General features: G+C 43.5%; 1 long non-coding RNA gene across 1 annotated transcript in view; it reads left to right on the top strand.

Annotated features, from left to right (window-relative positions):
• The window catches only part of LOC111531642, an 81136-nt gene extending 76117 nt beyond the window's left edge, over window positions 1–5019 (top strand). The window contains exon 8 of the long non-coding RNA XR_003309530.1: window positions 4883–5019. This is a non-coding gene — a long non-coding RNA (uncharacterized LOC111531642). The remainder of the gene's footprint in view (window positions 1–4882) is intronic.
• Window positions 5020–14214: the final 9195 nt, after the last annotated feature.

Genomic DNA, 14214 nt, shown 5'->3' with positions numbered 1-14214 from the left:
GCTCCATGTGGGAGAGGATGGAGGTTACTGGAGGCATGGGATCCTTGAGATTATGGTTACAGGATGCCCAGAGGAAGCGTGGCTTTCCTTGCTCAGGAGGCCAAGGTGTAGCTGAACGCCATATGCAGGAGACCACACAGACCAACCACTGGGAGGGCACCTCTTTTTTTTTTTTTGTGAGACAGAGTTTTTCTCTTTTTGCTCAGCCTGGAGTACAATGGCACATTCTCGGTTCACTGAAACCTCCGCCTCCCGGGTTCAAGTGATTCTCCTGCCTCAGCCTCCCAAGTAGCTGGGATTACAGGCGCCTGCCACCATGCCCGGCTAATTTTTTGTGTTTTTAACAGAGACAGGGTTTCACCATGTTGCCCAGGATGGTCTCGATCTCTTGACCTCATGATCCACCCGCCTCAGCCTCCCAAAGTGCTGGGATTACAGGTGTGGGCCACCGCGGGGAGGGCACCTCTTTAGCAGAGGCACAGGCACCACATGGTTCCCTTGGAGATGATTCCCTTGAAGGCCCCTTTCCCATGGCCAGACCCTCCTCCTCATCCCCTTTCAGACCTAGGTAGCAGCATCCTGCTGCTAGTTCCTGGGTCTTTAAGTCACCCGGTTGGTTCCCTTAACCTGCTCGCCCCTCTGGAAACAGTCTATTCAATAAGTGCTTCAATAGCCCTTGGGTGTGCCATCTTGGTCCACCAGGACCCTGACAGATGCACCAGCCTCCTCACTCAACCTTCCTCCCCCTGACCCAGCCTTCCAGACCTGGCCATGGGCCAGCAGCATCAGCACTACCTGAGTTTGTTGGCAATGCAAAACCTCTGGCCTACCCTGTTCCAAGGGAGTCAGAATCTGTATTTTCAGAAGACCCACGTGACCTGTGTGCAAATTTCAAAAGTGCCTATGGGAGATGGGGAGGAGGGGTATGAAGATGAAATCACCCCCCATCCTACATTCCACAATCTGTTCAGATACTGGCCAGCCAGACTCCCCAGACACCTGCTGCCCACGTTCTTCTTTCCTGTCTCCCATGGGCAGACACGCAGCACATCTGACCTGGGGCTTATGCTGCCTGGGTTTGAATCTTACCTCTCCTGCTTGCTAGCTGTGCAATTCTGGGAGAGTTCTTTAACCCTGCCTGTTTTCTTGTTTGTCCCGTGGGGATACTAATTGTGGAGGCGATTAAACAGCATGACACGTAAGAGGCGAGGGAACTAGCCATGTGGCTGTATGTGGGAAGAACAATCCCAGCAAGGAAGGCCAGCAAGGGAGCCTCGTGAGTGGAGGGCAGTGCCTGCCACAGCATCCCTCAATGTCTGCCGAGGAATATTGGTAGTGGTGGTATCATTTTGGGTAGGAAGTAGTATACAGGCTGGAAAATCCAATTTTCTATTTCTATTCATAAATAGAAGACACTCACCTGAAATGATGATCATGGCAGCATTTGCATTTACTTTAGAGTCAGCGAGGCCCTTTCAGAGGCACAATACAGATACTTAGAGGATAAGAAGTAAAGCCATGGAAAGATCACTCCAGCCTGCCCTCAGTCAGATGGAGCGCTTCCAGAGTCAAGTTTACTGTAAATGAATCCCTGCTTCCAAATGTAATTCTGCAGATGCACTTTGATTTCACAGCCATTGATCAATAATTCATTTGGCTTGTGACTACCAATGACATGATTTAATATGTCCAGCTAAATTACGTTCCCATAGGAACACTCATGCATACCAAAGGAAAAAATTACAGTTATCATAGTGCTGGCCTCTAATTGAAGCAAGGCTGCATGCAGGCTTAGACTTGTTGTTTGAAGGAAAACAAAAGTCATGTGATCAAATCAATAGGGGACCTAAGTGCAGAGAAGTCTTTGTGAATCCAGGACTATGGAGGGGCCTTCTATTAATGTCACTCCCTAATCAGGAGCATCTGGATTGGGCACTGATATGGTTAGGCTTTGTGTCCCCACCCAGATCTCATCTTGAATTTTAAGTCCCATCATCTCCAAGTGTCAAGGGAGAGACCAGGTGGAGGTAATTGAATCATGGGGCTGGAATTTCCCCCATGCTGTTCTCGTGATAGTGAGTGAGTTCTCACGAGATCTGATGGTTTTATAAGGGGCTCTTCCCTGCTTCGCCAGGCACTTCTTCCTGCTGCCTTGTGAAGGTGCCTTGCTTTCCTTTCCGCCATGACTGTAATTTTCCTGAGGCCTCCCCAGCCATGCAGAACTGTGAGTCAATTAAACCTGTTTCCTTTATAAATTACCCAGTCTCAGGCAGTTCTTTATAGCAGTATGAAAATGAACTAATACAGGCACCGTTTATAAATACCTACCACCGAGATTAGGACTGGAAGGGCAAAGGTGACAAGCATCCAGGAGAATTACAATTGTTTGGAGTAATCCCAAGTACTCACTCCAACTTCCTAAGAAGCACCGACCTCATTTTTACCTTTGATTGTGATCTCTGTTTAGTTCCCTGCAATATTCTCTTGGCCTCTCCTTGTCTAGAGGTTGTGGGAGATGTGGAGTGAAAGGGCAAATGTAACCAGGCACAGGTTTGAGGACACCTTAATGGTTGGAATGTTACTTGATCTAAAGATATTCCAAGGCTTGGTTTCTATTAAAAAAGGGAGTCTGGTATCCAGGGGATTTTATGTGAGACTAAATTAAACACTGGAAAGAGCCAGAATAACACACCTCCTCTGTTTTCACTGTGGTTAAACACTTTGTGTCATGTCTGACATTTTTTTCCTTACATTGGGATTTCTCTTTCTCTGCTGCCACTGTCCTTGAAAGTAACAGCAACCCCAGTATAAAGTAGTAGTTAAAAGCATTGGAATTGGCATCAGACTGTCTGGATTCAAATTGTCACTCCATTGCTCACTGGCTGTGTGATCTTGGGAAGTTACTTAACTTCTCTGTTTTAGTTTTAATATCTGTAAAACAGGCATAATTATATCATCTTGCCCCTATGGTTGTTGTGAAGAGTAAATGAGTTTTAATGGAATTCGATTCTTAGTGCAGTGCTTGGTATATATTATACTTATGAAATAATAAATATTAACAATATAAAAATATACATTATTATTATTTTTACCAGTGGTTTCCTAACTGGTCCCTCCCTCTACCTCCAGTCTTTCTATCCCAATCCACCACTGTTCACATCACTGCCAAAGTGAAATTCATTCAGCCACATGGTGATGTGACTCTACCAACCTCCGAACCCCCATGTCCTGTGCATTCAGCTGTCAGAGGGAAGCAGAGGGTGGCAGGGTGAATTGCAGGGGCCTGGGTCAGCAGGGGTAGAGATCAGTCTTCTATCTGGTCTATGGACCAAAGAGTCACATGGTTCTAGTTAACTTCAAGGGAGACTCGAAGTGTAGCCTCTCTATGGCACCAGGAAGAAAACAGATGAGGTTTGTGACAGGTTCTGGTCTCCGTCCCAGGCCTTGAGGCAGGAAGAACTGGACTGTTTGACGAACAGAAGGAAGGCCACTTTGCTTGGAGTTTGGCAAGCAAGGGGGTGAATGAAAACAAACAAGGACAGAGGTTAGGCTGGAATAGCTCCTGCAGGCCACGTTAGGGAATTCTGACTTTATTCCAATATAAATTGGAAGTCTTTATAAAAAGTTTTATGCCAGGGGGTGATATGAACATATGTATGTCTTAAAGAGACCTGCTGGTGTGAAGAACTAATCAGGGAGTGGATTAGTTTCCCATTGCTGCTGTAATAAATCACCACCAGCTTGGAGGCTTAAAACAGCCCATATTTCTTCTGTTACTATCTGGAGGTCAGAAGTAGAAATCGAAGTGTTGGCAGAGCTGTGTTTCTCCTAGAGGCTTCAGGAGACCGTCTGTCTCCTCGATTTTTCTGTTTCCTCGAGGCCTCCTGTGTTCCTTGGCTCATGGTCCCTTCCTCGGTCTTCAGAGCACATCACTCCAGCCTCGCGTTCTGTTGTGCCACCACCCTCACTCCCTCTGACTGTAACCAACTGCCTCGCTCTTACATGAATCCTGTGATTACACGAGGCACACCCAGATTATTCAGAAAAATCCCCCTACCTCAGCAGCCTTTATTTAATCACAGTGGTGAAGTCCCTTTTGCCAGTAAGGTAAAAAGTTCAAAGGGGTTCCCGGGGTCTGAAGGTGATGCCATTCAGCTGGCCCAGAAACAATGATGGTGGCAAGACAACTGGTTAAAATATCGTCATCATTGTCCTAAACCATGAGGGGGTAAAGAGAAGGGCATGGCCTTGAAAGCGATTTAGGAGGCAGGATCCACAGGTATTGGTCCTTGACTGGTCCTGGGAGATAATAAAGAAGGAGTAACAAAGAAAAAGCCCAGGCCTCTTGCTTGCATGTAATTCATGAAATAATGAATGGAATCATTCGAAGAGTCTATTTGGCAGCTAACGATGAGTAAAAATTCTGAAATTGTCTGTAATTTATAAGGTTTATGACAAGGAAGGAACTCATAATTATAAACTGGTTATCACTGGATATTATACACTGATTTTGCCTGAATCATTAATTAGCAAATGAATCAACAGCTGCTGATATCTCATAAACAAGCTATTCTAAATTATTCTTTAAAAAGTACCATGCAGTAAAAGGAAGACCTATCGAGGTGAAGATTGAGAAATATTCCTTAGAGTTATTTTTATGTTTCAGGACATATTTTAAAAACTATATTTGTGGATTATCAACTTTCAAAAAGCCAAAGTAAAGGTTGAGTTACAACAAATTCAACACTTTAATTTAAAAATTGATGTGGAATAAACAGTTGTCTGTTTTCCAATGTCTCAAGGCCATTTTGTGATTTTGGTTACCCTCCAGTGGTTATGGGCCTTAGCTTTGATTTCACTTTTCCTCCTCTTCTTTTTTCAGTTCTGTTCCAGTGATCTATTGCTGCATAGTAAACTACCCCGCATGGATTAGTCTGTTCTCATTCTGCTATGAAGACATACTCTAGACTGGGTAATTTATAAGGGAAAGAGGTTTAACGGGCTCACAGTTCCACATGGCTGGAGAGGCCTCACAATCATGGCAGAAGGTGAAGGAGGAGCAAAAGCACATCTTACATGGTGGCAGGCAAGACAGCATGTGCAGGAGAACTGCCCTTTATAAAACCACCAGGTCTCAGAGACTTATTCACTCTCACAAGAGCAGCATGGGAAAATCCTGCCCCCATGATTCAATTAACTCCCATGGGTTCTTCCCACGACACACAGGGATTAATGGGAACTGCAATTCCAGATGAGATTTGGGTGGGGACACAGCCAAACCATATCACCACAATGTAGTGACTAAATACAATAACCATTCTTTAAATTTTTTGAGATGGAGTCTCACTCTGTTGCCAGGCTGGAGTGCAGTGGCATGATCTCAGCTCACCAAACCTCCACCTCCAGGTTTCAAACCATTCTCCTGCCTCAGTCTCCTCAGTAGCTAGGACTACAGGCACATCCCACCACACCCAGCTACACTATATTTTTAGTAGAGACGGGGTTTCACCATGTTGGCCAGGATGGTCTCGATCTCTTGACCTCATGATCCACCCGTTTCAGCCTCCCAAAGTGCTGGGATTAGTCCTGAGCCACCGCGTCTGACCAATAACCATTTTATCATGCTTTATGATGTTGTGGATAAGGGTTTCAGGAAGGGACTAACTGATGATCCTTCTGTTTCACTTGGTGTGGACCAGGACTGCTCAGTGGAGTTCACTGGGGGCTGGTCTGAATCATCCTAGACAGCTTCATTCCCATACTTAGAGTCTTGGCAGCGTGGGATGCAGGGTTGGGCTCAATAGGACCCTCCCTACCTCCATGTCCCCTCAAGTCTTCCTCACACAGTCTCTCCAGGAGGACAATAGAGACTCCTTACATGAGAGCTCAGGGCTCCAAGGGGCCAAGGTGAAAGCTTCACGTTCTCCTAAAGGCAAGTCTTGGAACTGGCCTACAGTAGGGTTGCCAGCTTTAGCAAATATGAGACAATGCCCAGTTCAGTTTGAATTCCAGATAAATAACACTGATTATTAGTATAAGAGTGTCTCAAATATTGCATGGAACATACTCATGCAGAAATTGTAATTTATCTGAAATTCAAATGGGGCTGGGTGTTCTGTATTTTTTCTGATAGCCGTAGTCTGGAGTCACTTTCACGATCCTCTGTTTGTCAAAGTGGCCCCTGGTCAGCCCAGATCCAAGTGGAGGGAAAATAGAACTCATCTCTCCGTGAGAGAAGTGTCAAAGAATGTGTGGCTTTCTTTAATTTGCCACCCCCATGGAAGTTCTCCTGAGATTTACTCACTGTTTGGGACTTAGAAACCGTAAGTGCTGATGCTTTCTGTGCCTTCATATGTGGTCTTGGGTGCTTCGTGACTCAAGGTCACTATTTGCCTCAAGTCACAATAACCTGAACACAGCAGGCAGCATGGCACCCGTGGAAAGTTCCAGATAGATCTGCATGGGAATCCTGCATTACCTGAGGCAAGTACCTTAATCTCTTGGAGCCTCAGTTTTCCCAACTTGTTTCATGGTTATCAAAATGACCACACAGGTTACAGCAAGGATTTGTATCTTTAAAAAGGATCTTTACTTTAAAAAAGAGGTTTAAAAAGGAATAAAAAACAAAGCACCCAATAACAAAACATTTTTTCCATCAAAGGGGCTCCTATTCCTATTACTTTTTAGCAAGTAGAAGAGATATGAAATCGGGAGAGGTGGATACTAATAAATAGTATCATTAGAATACTAGTGATAATAAAATTTATGAGTTGAGCAAACTATTTGAACCCCACAGACTTCTGGCTCCCTTGCAGTATTGAAAATGCCAAATTGTTGAGTGGATTTAGCATAAAAGTGAATGCAACTCTTCCAGCCTCTCACCACGGAGTCTCTTCAGGAACAGTATTTTAAATGTTTGAATATTTTTAAACCAGTGTCGATGACTGTGGAAAGGAAGGATTAGATGGGGCAGTCACCTCTCAGAGGACATTGATTTTCTGTAACCCCAACACAAGACTTTCAATGTATCCTAACTTGCTATAAATATTAAATTATTTATCTTTTTAACATTTTGGATGATTTTATCTTGTCCATCATACTGCTGTTTATAGCCTGCAAATTAAAAATGGTAAAAGGCCATTTGTGTGCACAAAAGTGCATTTCTATATGGTTGCTTTGGTTGTGATTGCAAAGCTCATGGATGTACCGTGGACCTGACTGACACCTGCCTGTTCTGTTCTTACATGGTCGAGCTCTGTATACAGTGAGTGCTCTTCAGATCCTTGGGAGGAGAACTGGGGAAGGACAGCCGGATTTATTTGGAATCTAAACATTCATTCATTAGAGGCCAAATATTTGACAAAATGCATTTTGAAAAATAAAAATGAGTTTTAGGACCTGTCATAGCCAATAAAATTCACTTAGATGAAAGACCCGATGTGTAATAAAAATGTCTCATTTGGGGCCGGGCGCGGTGGCTCAAGCCTGTAATCCCAGCACTTTGGGAGGCCGAGATGGGCGGATCACGAGGTCAGGAGATCGAGACCATCCTGGCTAACACGGTGAAACCCCGTCTCTACTAAAAAATACAAAAAAAAACTAGCCGGGCGAGGTGGCGGGCGCCTGTAGTCCCAGCTACTCGGGAGGCTGAGGCAGGAGAATGGCATGAACCTGGGAGGCGGAGCTTGCAGTGAGCTGAGGTCCGGCCACTGCACTCCAGCCCGGGCGACAGAGCGAGACTCCGTCTCAAAAAAAAAAAAAAAAAAAAAAAAATAAAAGTCTCATTTAAGAAATTAAATGATCCTGTCATTTGTAACAAGGATTAATAGAATTTTAAAATGGAATGAGCTCAAATGAAGCTCGGTGAGTCACAATGGCCTTTCACATTTGCAATATTCCTAAGATAATTATTAATTAACATACCAGAAACGATTTTAATATAACATTATGGTGCAGATTTAAACACTCAAATGGAAAATGCTTCTTATTAAGATTTCTCATCCTTTCTTAGAATTAAAATGCTAAACTAATTAAAACCAAAGGTACTTTAAAAACAGTTTGCTTCCAAACAGATTTTTAATATATGCCAAGCTGAGTATCCGTCTAGAGCTATTTTTTTTTTTGCTAGAATCAGAAATCTATTAAAAATGAAATTTCTAATAGATGTCCTAATAACCTCTATCTCCATGTAATCTGTGTGGCATTCACGCCATTAAAGAAGAACTTGGGGCTAGAATTTGGAGTGGTGTATTTAAGAGTATTAGTCAAAACTTTCTGAAAGATAAATCACACTTTCTGACTACTTTGCTTGAAATATCTCCATGAACTTCTATTTCCCCTAGCATCAATTTCAATATCCTCAATATGACCTAGAAATCTCTATAGGATCTGGCCTCTACCTGTTTTTTCTCCTTCATCTCATTTTGGATGTTTTTGTTATTGTATTTCAGACATTTTAGACTTACAGTTTTGTTTTGTTTTTCCATGTACCTAGCTTATTCCTGTCCCAAAGCATTCTTGTATTTTCAATTCCTCCTGGAATATTCTTCCAAAACTTGTCATGCAGCCTATTACCTTCTCCCCATTCTGGTTCTAGGCTGTACTATGTAGTATAATTCCAGTCTAACTCATTACCTCTGTTATTTCCTGCCCCTTAAAACTAGAATGCAAGTTCCATGCAGGCAAGGCGCTTTTCCACCTGCTCAAACTCAGGTCCTAGGTACCTACCAAAAAGTTCGATAAACATTTGTTGAATGAACAAAGGCACCTATGCCCTCCGGAAATTGTCACAAGAAATGATTACACAAGAGCTGGCTAAGAAAAAGACATCAGTTCGTATAGAGGTTGCTGGTGTCTCATTGTGAGACCTTGAAGAAATTTAGATAAAAGTGTGTGGTCAGGAAGTGAGAAATATACATATAATATGCTGGGCTAATCTCTGAATCAGAGAAAGAACAAGCAAAAAGGATGACATTGAAATGCACAGCTCAGAGCAACGCCAGGCTTGAGTGACTGGTGATAGGAACTGTTTGGTTGACTCGTCTCTTTCTGCTGCTTCTTTTTTAAAGGCCCAATTTATTTTGTTTCTAGGTTTGAAAGTGTTGAAAAAATGTTTGTTAAATGGTTGTTTAGGAGTCCTAATTTTCTGTTTTTTTTTTTTTTAATTGCTCTTGGTTAATGTTGGTTCACATTAACTCACGGTTGTGAATAAAGGACTTATTTATAAGTTGACAAGATTGCTGTATTTTGCCCTGTCCCCCTCTCTTTCATGAAAGAATCACTCTAGCCTCGCCCCATCACCTCTACTCAATCCAGCTTTCTGATCGGCAGCATCTGGCACCCAGCGTGTTGATGAACCTCATGCTTCTGTGGAAGCTGGCTGGAGTTCTGGAGGAACATTCTACAGAAAAACGTGTCTTAGAAATTTTGGTGAAATTATAATTTTTTATATTCTAGGATAATGGTTGCCCTTTTTCATCCTCTGTCTGAATTGTTCATTCATATATATCCTTAAATTATGCTTTACTAATTTATAAGAAAGATCTAAACCAGTAACATGTAGTACATGTCATCAGAAATAAGTTAAAATGGGACTGACATGTTTAAAAAAGGGCTCCATATATGGTACCTATTAATAATAATAAATGCAAATAAAATGCCTAAAGGAAAAAGAAAATTTCATTATGGCTCTATAATTTTTCCATTGGCCTTACCAGATTAACAGCAATTATTATAGTTTTCCTTTAGTGTTATTCCAATATAATATGAAAAAAATAAATTTTAATCAAAGAGAATCTATTTATCTATATATGTATATATTCTGCATATAATATGTATACTTAATAGGCAATTCAACAAATGTATATTGAGTATCTCTGTGAGCCAGGACTATACCAGACCCTGGGGACACGTGAATGAGTAACAATTCCAGCCCCTGGGAAGGTCAACCCTGTCCAAGAATATACATTAATAGAAATTAGCTCTACCACTTCTGAAATCTTAGAAATGTAATTTCTGATTCTCAAAACATTGAGTGACCACTCTCTGTTCACCCTTAATCAAATATTTTGTCAAGAAGGCAAACCACCAAAGAAAGAATTTATAAGAGTAGCCTGCTGTGAACATTCTCATATTGTTCATTTCTGAACAACAGGGGCAGGGATCCGGGGACCTGAAATAAAGAAATGATCTATTTTAGGAAAACAGCTTGATCTGTGGGGACAGCAAGGATTTTGGAAATATGAATGACCCCACTGGAGTCCCTCTCCAGCCCTAGGAGCTGTTTGATGCTAGTTAAGTGAATCTCATCGACTCTCTTTTACAGTTTCTGATAAACAGAAGTAGTATGGATCCTTGCGGTGTTAGAAGAATCATTCAAGGTGATGTATGTAAAATGCCAAGCACAGTGCCACTCCCTGTGATGGAACTGCTCAGCTCTCAGAAGTGATCACCATCACTTTTGACAAGGTACTGATTTGTTCGCAGGTGTGTGTCTAGACCCTTCACCTGGCACCTGTGGCTGGTCTGTACTCTACAGCTTGTTCCGGGTTTCCTCTGCACCTCCTGGTGACTGCCACACAGCTTCGTTCTGTACACATTTTACCTGCGGGAAGCTTGGTTGAACATTGAACATTTTGCTCTCAATTCCTAGTGACTTAATGGGTAGGCTGTTTTAATTATTTATTCAATGAACATTGATAGCCCTCATAAACAAAAGCTCTTTGGAATTCTCAATTGTTAGGAGTACAAAGGAATCCTGAGACCAAAAAGTTTGAGAACTGCTCATCTGTTGGATCAGGTTTAAGTTGAACTGGATCTGTAGAATGAGGATTCTTTCCTCCCATTCATTTATTAAGTTATTTCACCAACTCTAACTGGGAGTCTACTTCATGCAAATTATTTGACTATGTTTCGGGGAGGGATAACATTGAACAATGGACAACCCATTCTTCCTGCCTTTGAGAAACTGACTACGTGTCGATCTGGATGGTTGGACATGTATGTTGTGCTCTGTGTGTTAGAAGAATGGTTGCTGGACCACTTTGCAGGACAGCGTGCTGTGCACAGCGCTGGTGGACAAGCTCTTGGTGTTTCTGGGCAGGTGTGTCTGCACAGCAGTTGAGGTGGTGATGCTGGCGACACGCAGGACAGCAGCTACTGTTTCTGCTTTTCTCGTCATGGGCAGGCCAGGTGTTTCTGGGGCTCCTTCCTGGCGGTGGCCTTAGGGTTAGCAGTCCCATGTGCAGAGCCGTGAGCGTGCAGCCCTGGACGCTGACCGCTGACCACACTCCCAGCAGATAACTGCCTCAAGCCTGGCTGCCGGCAGCTCTGCTGTGGCCAGGGCTCTGGACGGAGTTTGGGTTTGGCAACCTTAGACAGTTAACTGCTTTTCTAAGTTCTGCTCCTCTTTGAAACAGTGTTCCCATTCTTGACTCTAAAATATAATTGCCCCTTAGACTGAGTTTTGTGCACTTCTCACCACTTAGTGTCGGAGGCCACATACGCTGCCAGAAAACTTCCCTTTTCACCCTCGGCTTGTTTTGCGGCCTGGTTCATTCTTCTGTTGAATGCATGACCCACTTTTCTTTCCTTTAAATTGGTAGCAAAGGAGAATAGGAACAAAAGAGCATTTTAAATAATTTTATGAGGAAATTCAGGACCAAGTGAAACTTCCCATTGGATTAGCCCATGGGAAATCTCATCTTTTGTTAGTTTACACTGGATTTTCCAAATAATTTTCAGGGCTTTAACTTTTGTTTGACCATTCGATGAATGAAAACATTTTCTCCGAAGTCGTTATGTAAAAGAAATGAGCGCAGAGACAGATATGTTCTTTGGGTTAGTTTTTACTTTTCTTAATCTCCTTTCCTAGGTAGGAGTCTTGTCTGATAAATGTATCATTTATATTGTTATAATTTACTCTCCTCTCCAATCCTCATGAAAATAATGATAATAATACTAATAGTTGCATTTAGGGTTTCTGCAGTTTGCACTTATGGTCTTAGAAACATTTTATTTTATTTTAATGTAAAACTAGTATTGAAAAGATAGCAAACCACAGAGCATTCTGCTGTGGCAGTCCTGCTAAGGCACTTTTAAAAAAATACATTTAAATTTTTAAGTGCATTTTTAAAGTGTATCCTAAATTTAAGTGTATCTTAAATTTTTAAGCATATCCTACACATGTGCAGGATGTGTAGGTTTGTTATATAGGTAAATGTGTGCCATGGTGGTTTGCTGCACCTATCAACCCATCACCTAGGTATTAAGCCCAGCATGCATTAGCTATTTTTTCTAATGCTCTCCCTCCCACCACCCCACCTGCCAACAGACCCCCAGCATGTGACGTTCCCCTCTCTGTGTCCATGAGTTCTCATTGTTCAACTTCCACTTATGAGTGAGAACATGCGGTGTTTGGTTTTCTGCTCCTGTGTTAGTCTGCTGAGGATAATGGCTTCCAGCTCCATCCATGTCCCTGCAAAGGACATGATCTCATTCCTTTTTATGGCTGCAAAGTATTCCATGGTGTAGATGTACCACATTTTGTTTATCCAGCCTATCGTTGATGGGCACTTTACCAACAGTAATTCGTTTAATGCTCACGGCAACCCTGTGAGATAGAGATCAGTCTCCCCCATTTTACAAATGAGAAGACCCAGGCCACAGGGATTAAAGGACTTGGGTAGGGCCGGGTGGCTGCTGCAGTGGCAGAGCAAGATTCCATTCTACTGTGTTCCTCTGAAGCTGACAGTTGTAACTGGAAAGTGCCCTGGAGGATCACCTGACAGATCAGAGCACCTGGACGACCACCTGGTGGATCAGAGCACCTGGAGGACCACAGATCACCCCGTGAACCAAGATCACCAGCAGATCCCGGTCACCTGCTGGGTCACCAAGTGCCAGTGCAGCCGTCCTACAGAGTTAAACATTCACTGGGTGTCCAAGGCCAGGATATTTACTTGTTTTCAGGATCGTTCTCTCTCACATATAGTGGAGTCCTTCCCTGCTCATTTCTGAGATTAAAATTGCTGAAAAAATTAGAGTTCCATCAAGACAGACTGGGTGGAGACAAGAAGATGGAAGGTTCCCAAGGAACAAGAATGTTGGACAGGGTGATTCCCAACTTCTCCCACCAGTTCCTCTGCACGGTCACAGGCTCCACAGTCACTGGTTCTGTAAGAACACTTGCTCCAGAGCCTCGCCTGGGGCCCTGTGTGCCAGGCCTGAGTTGGGCACTGGGGACTTGCTAGGGTCACTAGATGGGGGCCATTCCTACAGGGCTCCGTGTTGGGAGTCAGAGGTAAGATTTTCCTTTTCATCCTCCCACCTAATAGTAGAGAAAAGAGCATGTACTGCCATTGGGAACCCTTGTGCCTATTTTCTTTAAAATATTTTATATATCTAAATGTTGCAATAAATGTCATTGGCTGTGTAAACCAGAGCTGGGGACCATGGGGTGGACTTGCTTGAGGGGGTACCATAGGACAGTTAGGGTGAGTGGTCACCTGCAGGTGTGGGGTGGGGTGTGTGGGGGTGTAGGGGCGAGGGTGTGTAGGGGCGAGGAGTCTGAGGGTGCAGGGGCAGGCCTGCACAGCTGGGGCTGCCTTTGCTCGGAGCCTCTCTGTCTGCACAGATGTTCCCGTGGCCTACATCGCCATGGTTTGTGGCCAGCTCTGCTCTTGATGCATCATTTATGGGCTACCCAGATTCCAGGGCCACATGGCAGCCCGCCTGTCTCCCAGCCAGAGCCCCAGCTGTCTGGGGGCATTTCTGACAACCGTATTGCCACAAGCAAGCCAGCTTTGCACTGTCGCTTAGAGTGCTTATGACGGCTCCTCTAGCACCCACCCCACTCTTTTTGTTTATTTCAGCACTCACTCACTCACTTATTTCTTTTGAATCTGTGAACCTTGGTCAAGTGGCATCTAGCAATGTCTGAATGTTCTCTACCCCGATGCTGGGGCCAGGATGCCATCCAACTCATAGTATTTATTGAATACCTATTACCTGCCAGGTGTGGTGTTATGTGCTTTACATAATTATTTCATTCCATCCTCACAACAACCCTCTGAGGAATGCAGAACTCTCCTCACTTTTAGAGATGAGGAAATCAAGGTCAGCAGAGGCTGTAACTTAGGTCTGGCCACACAGCTGGTAGTATAGCGGCAGAGTGAGGCTTCTCAGAAGCCCAGAGCAGCTGGCTCTATAGGAATC

Source organism: Piliocolobus tephrosceles, chromosome 15, assembly GCF_002776525.5.
Source record: "Piliocolobus tephrosceles isolate RC106 chromosome 15, ASM277652v3, whole genome shotgun sequence".
NCBI lineage: Eukaryota > Metazoa > Chordata > Mammalia > Primates > Cercopithecidae > Piliocolobus > Piliocolobus tephrosceles.
Note: the sequence above shows the minus strand (reverse complement) of the source record. Positions and strands in the feature narration are given on the sequence as shown.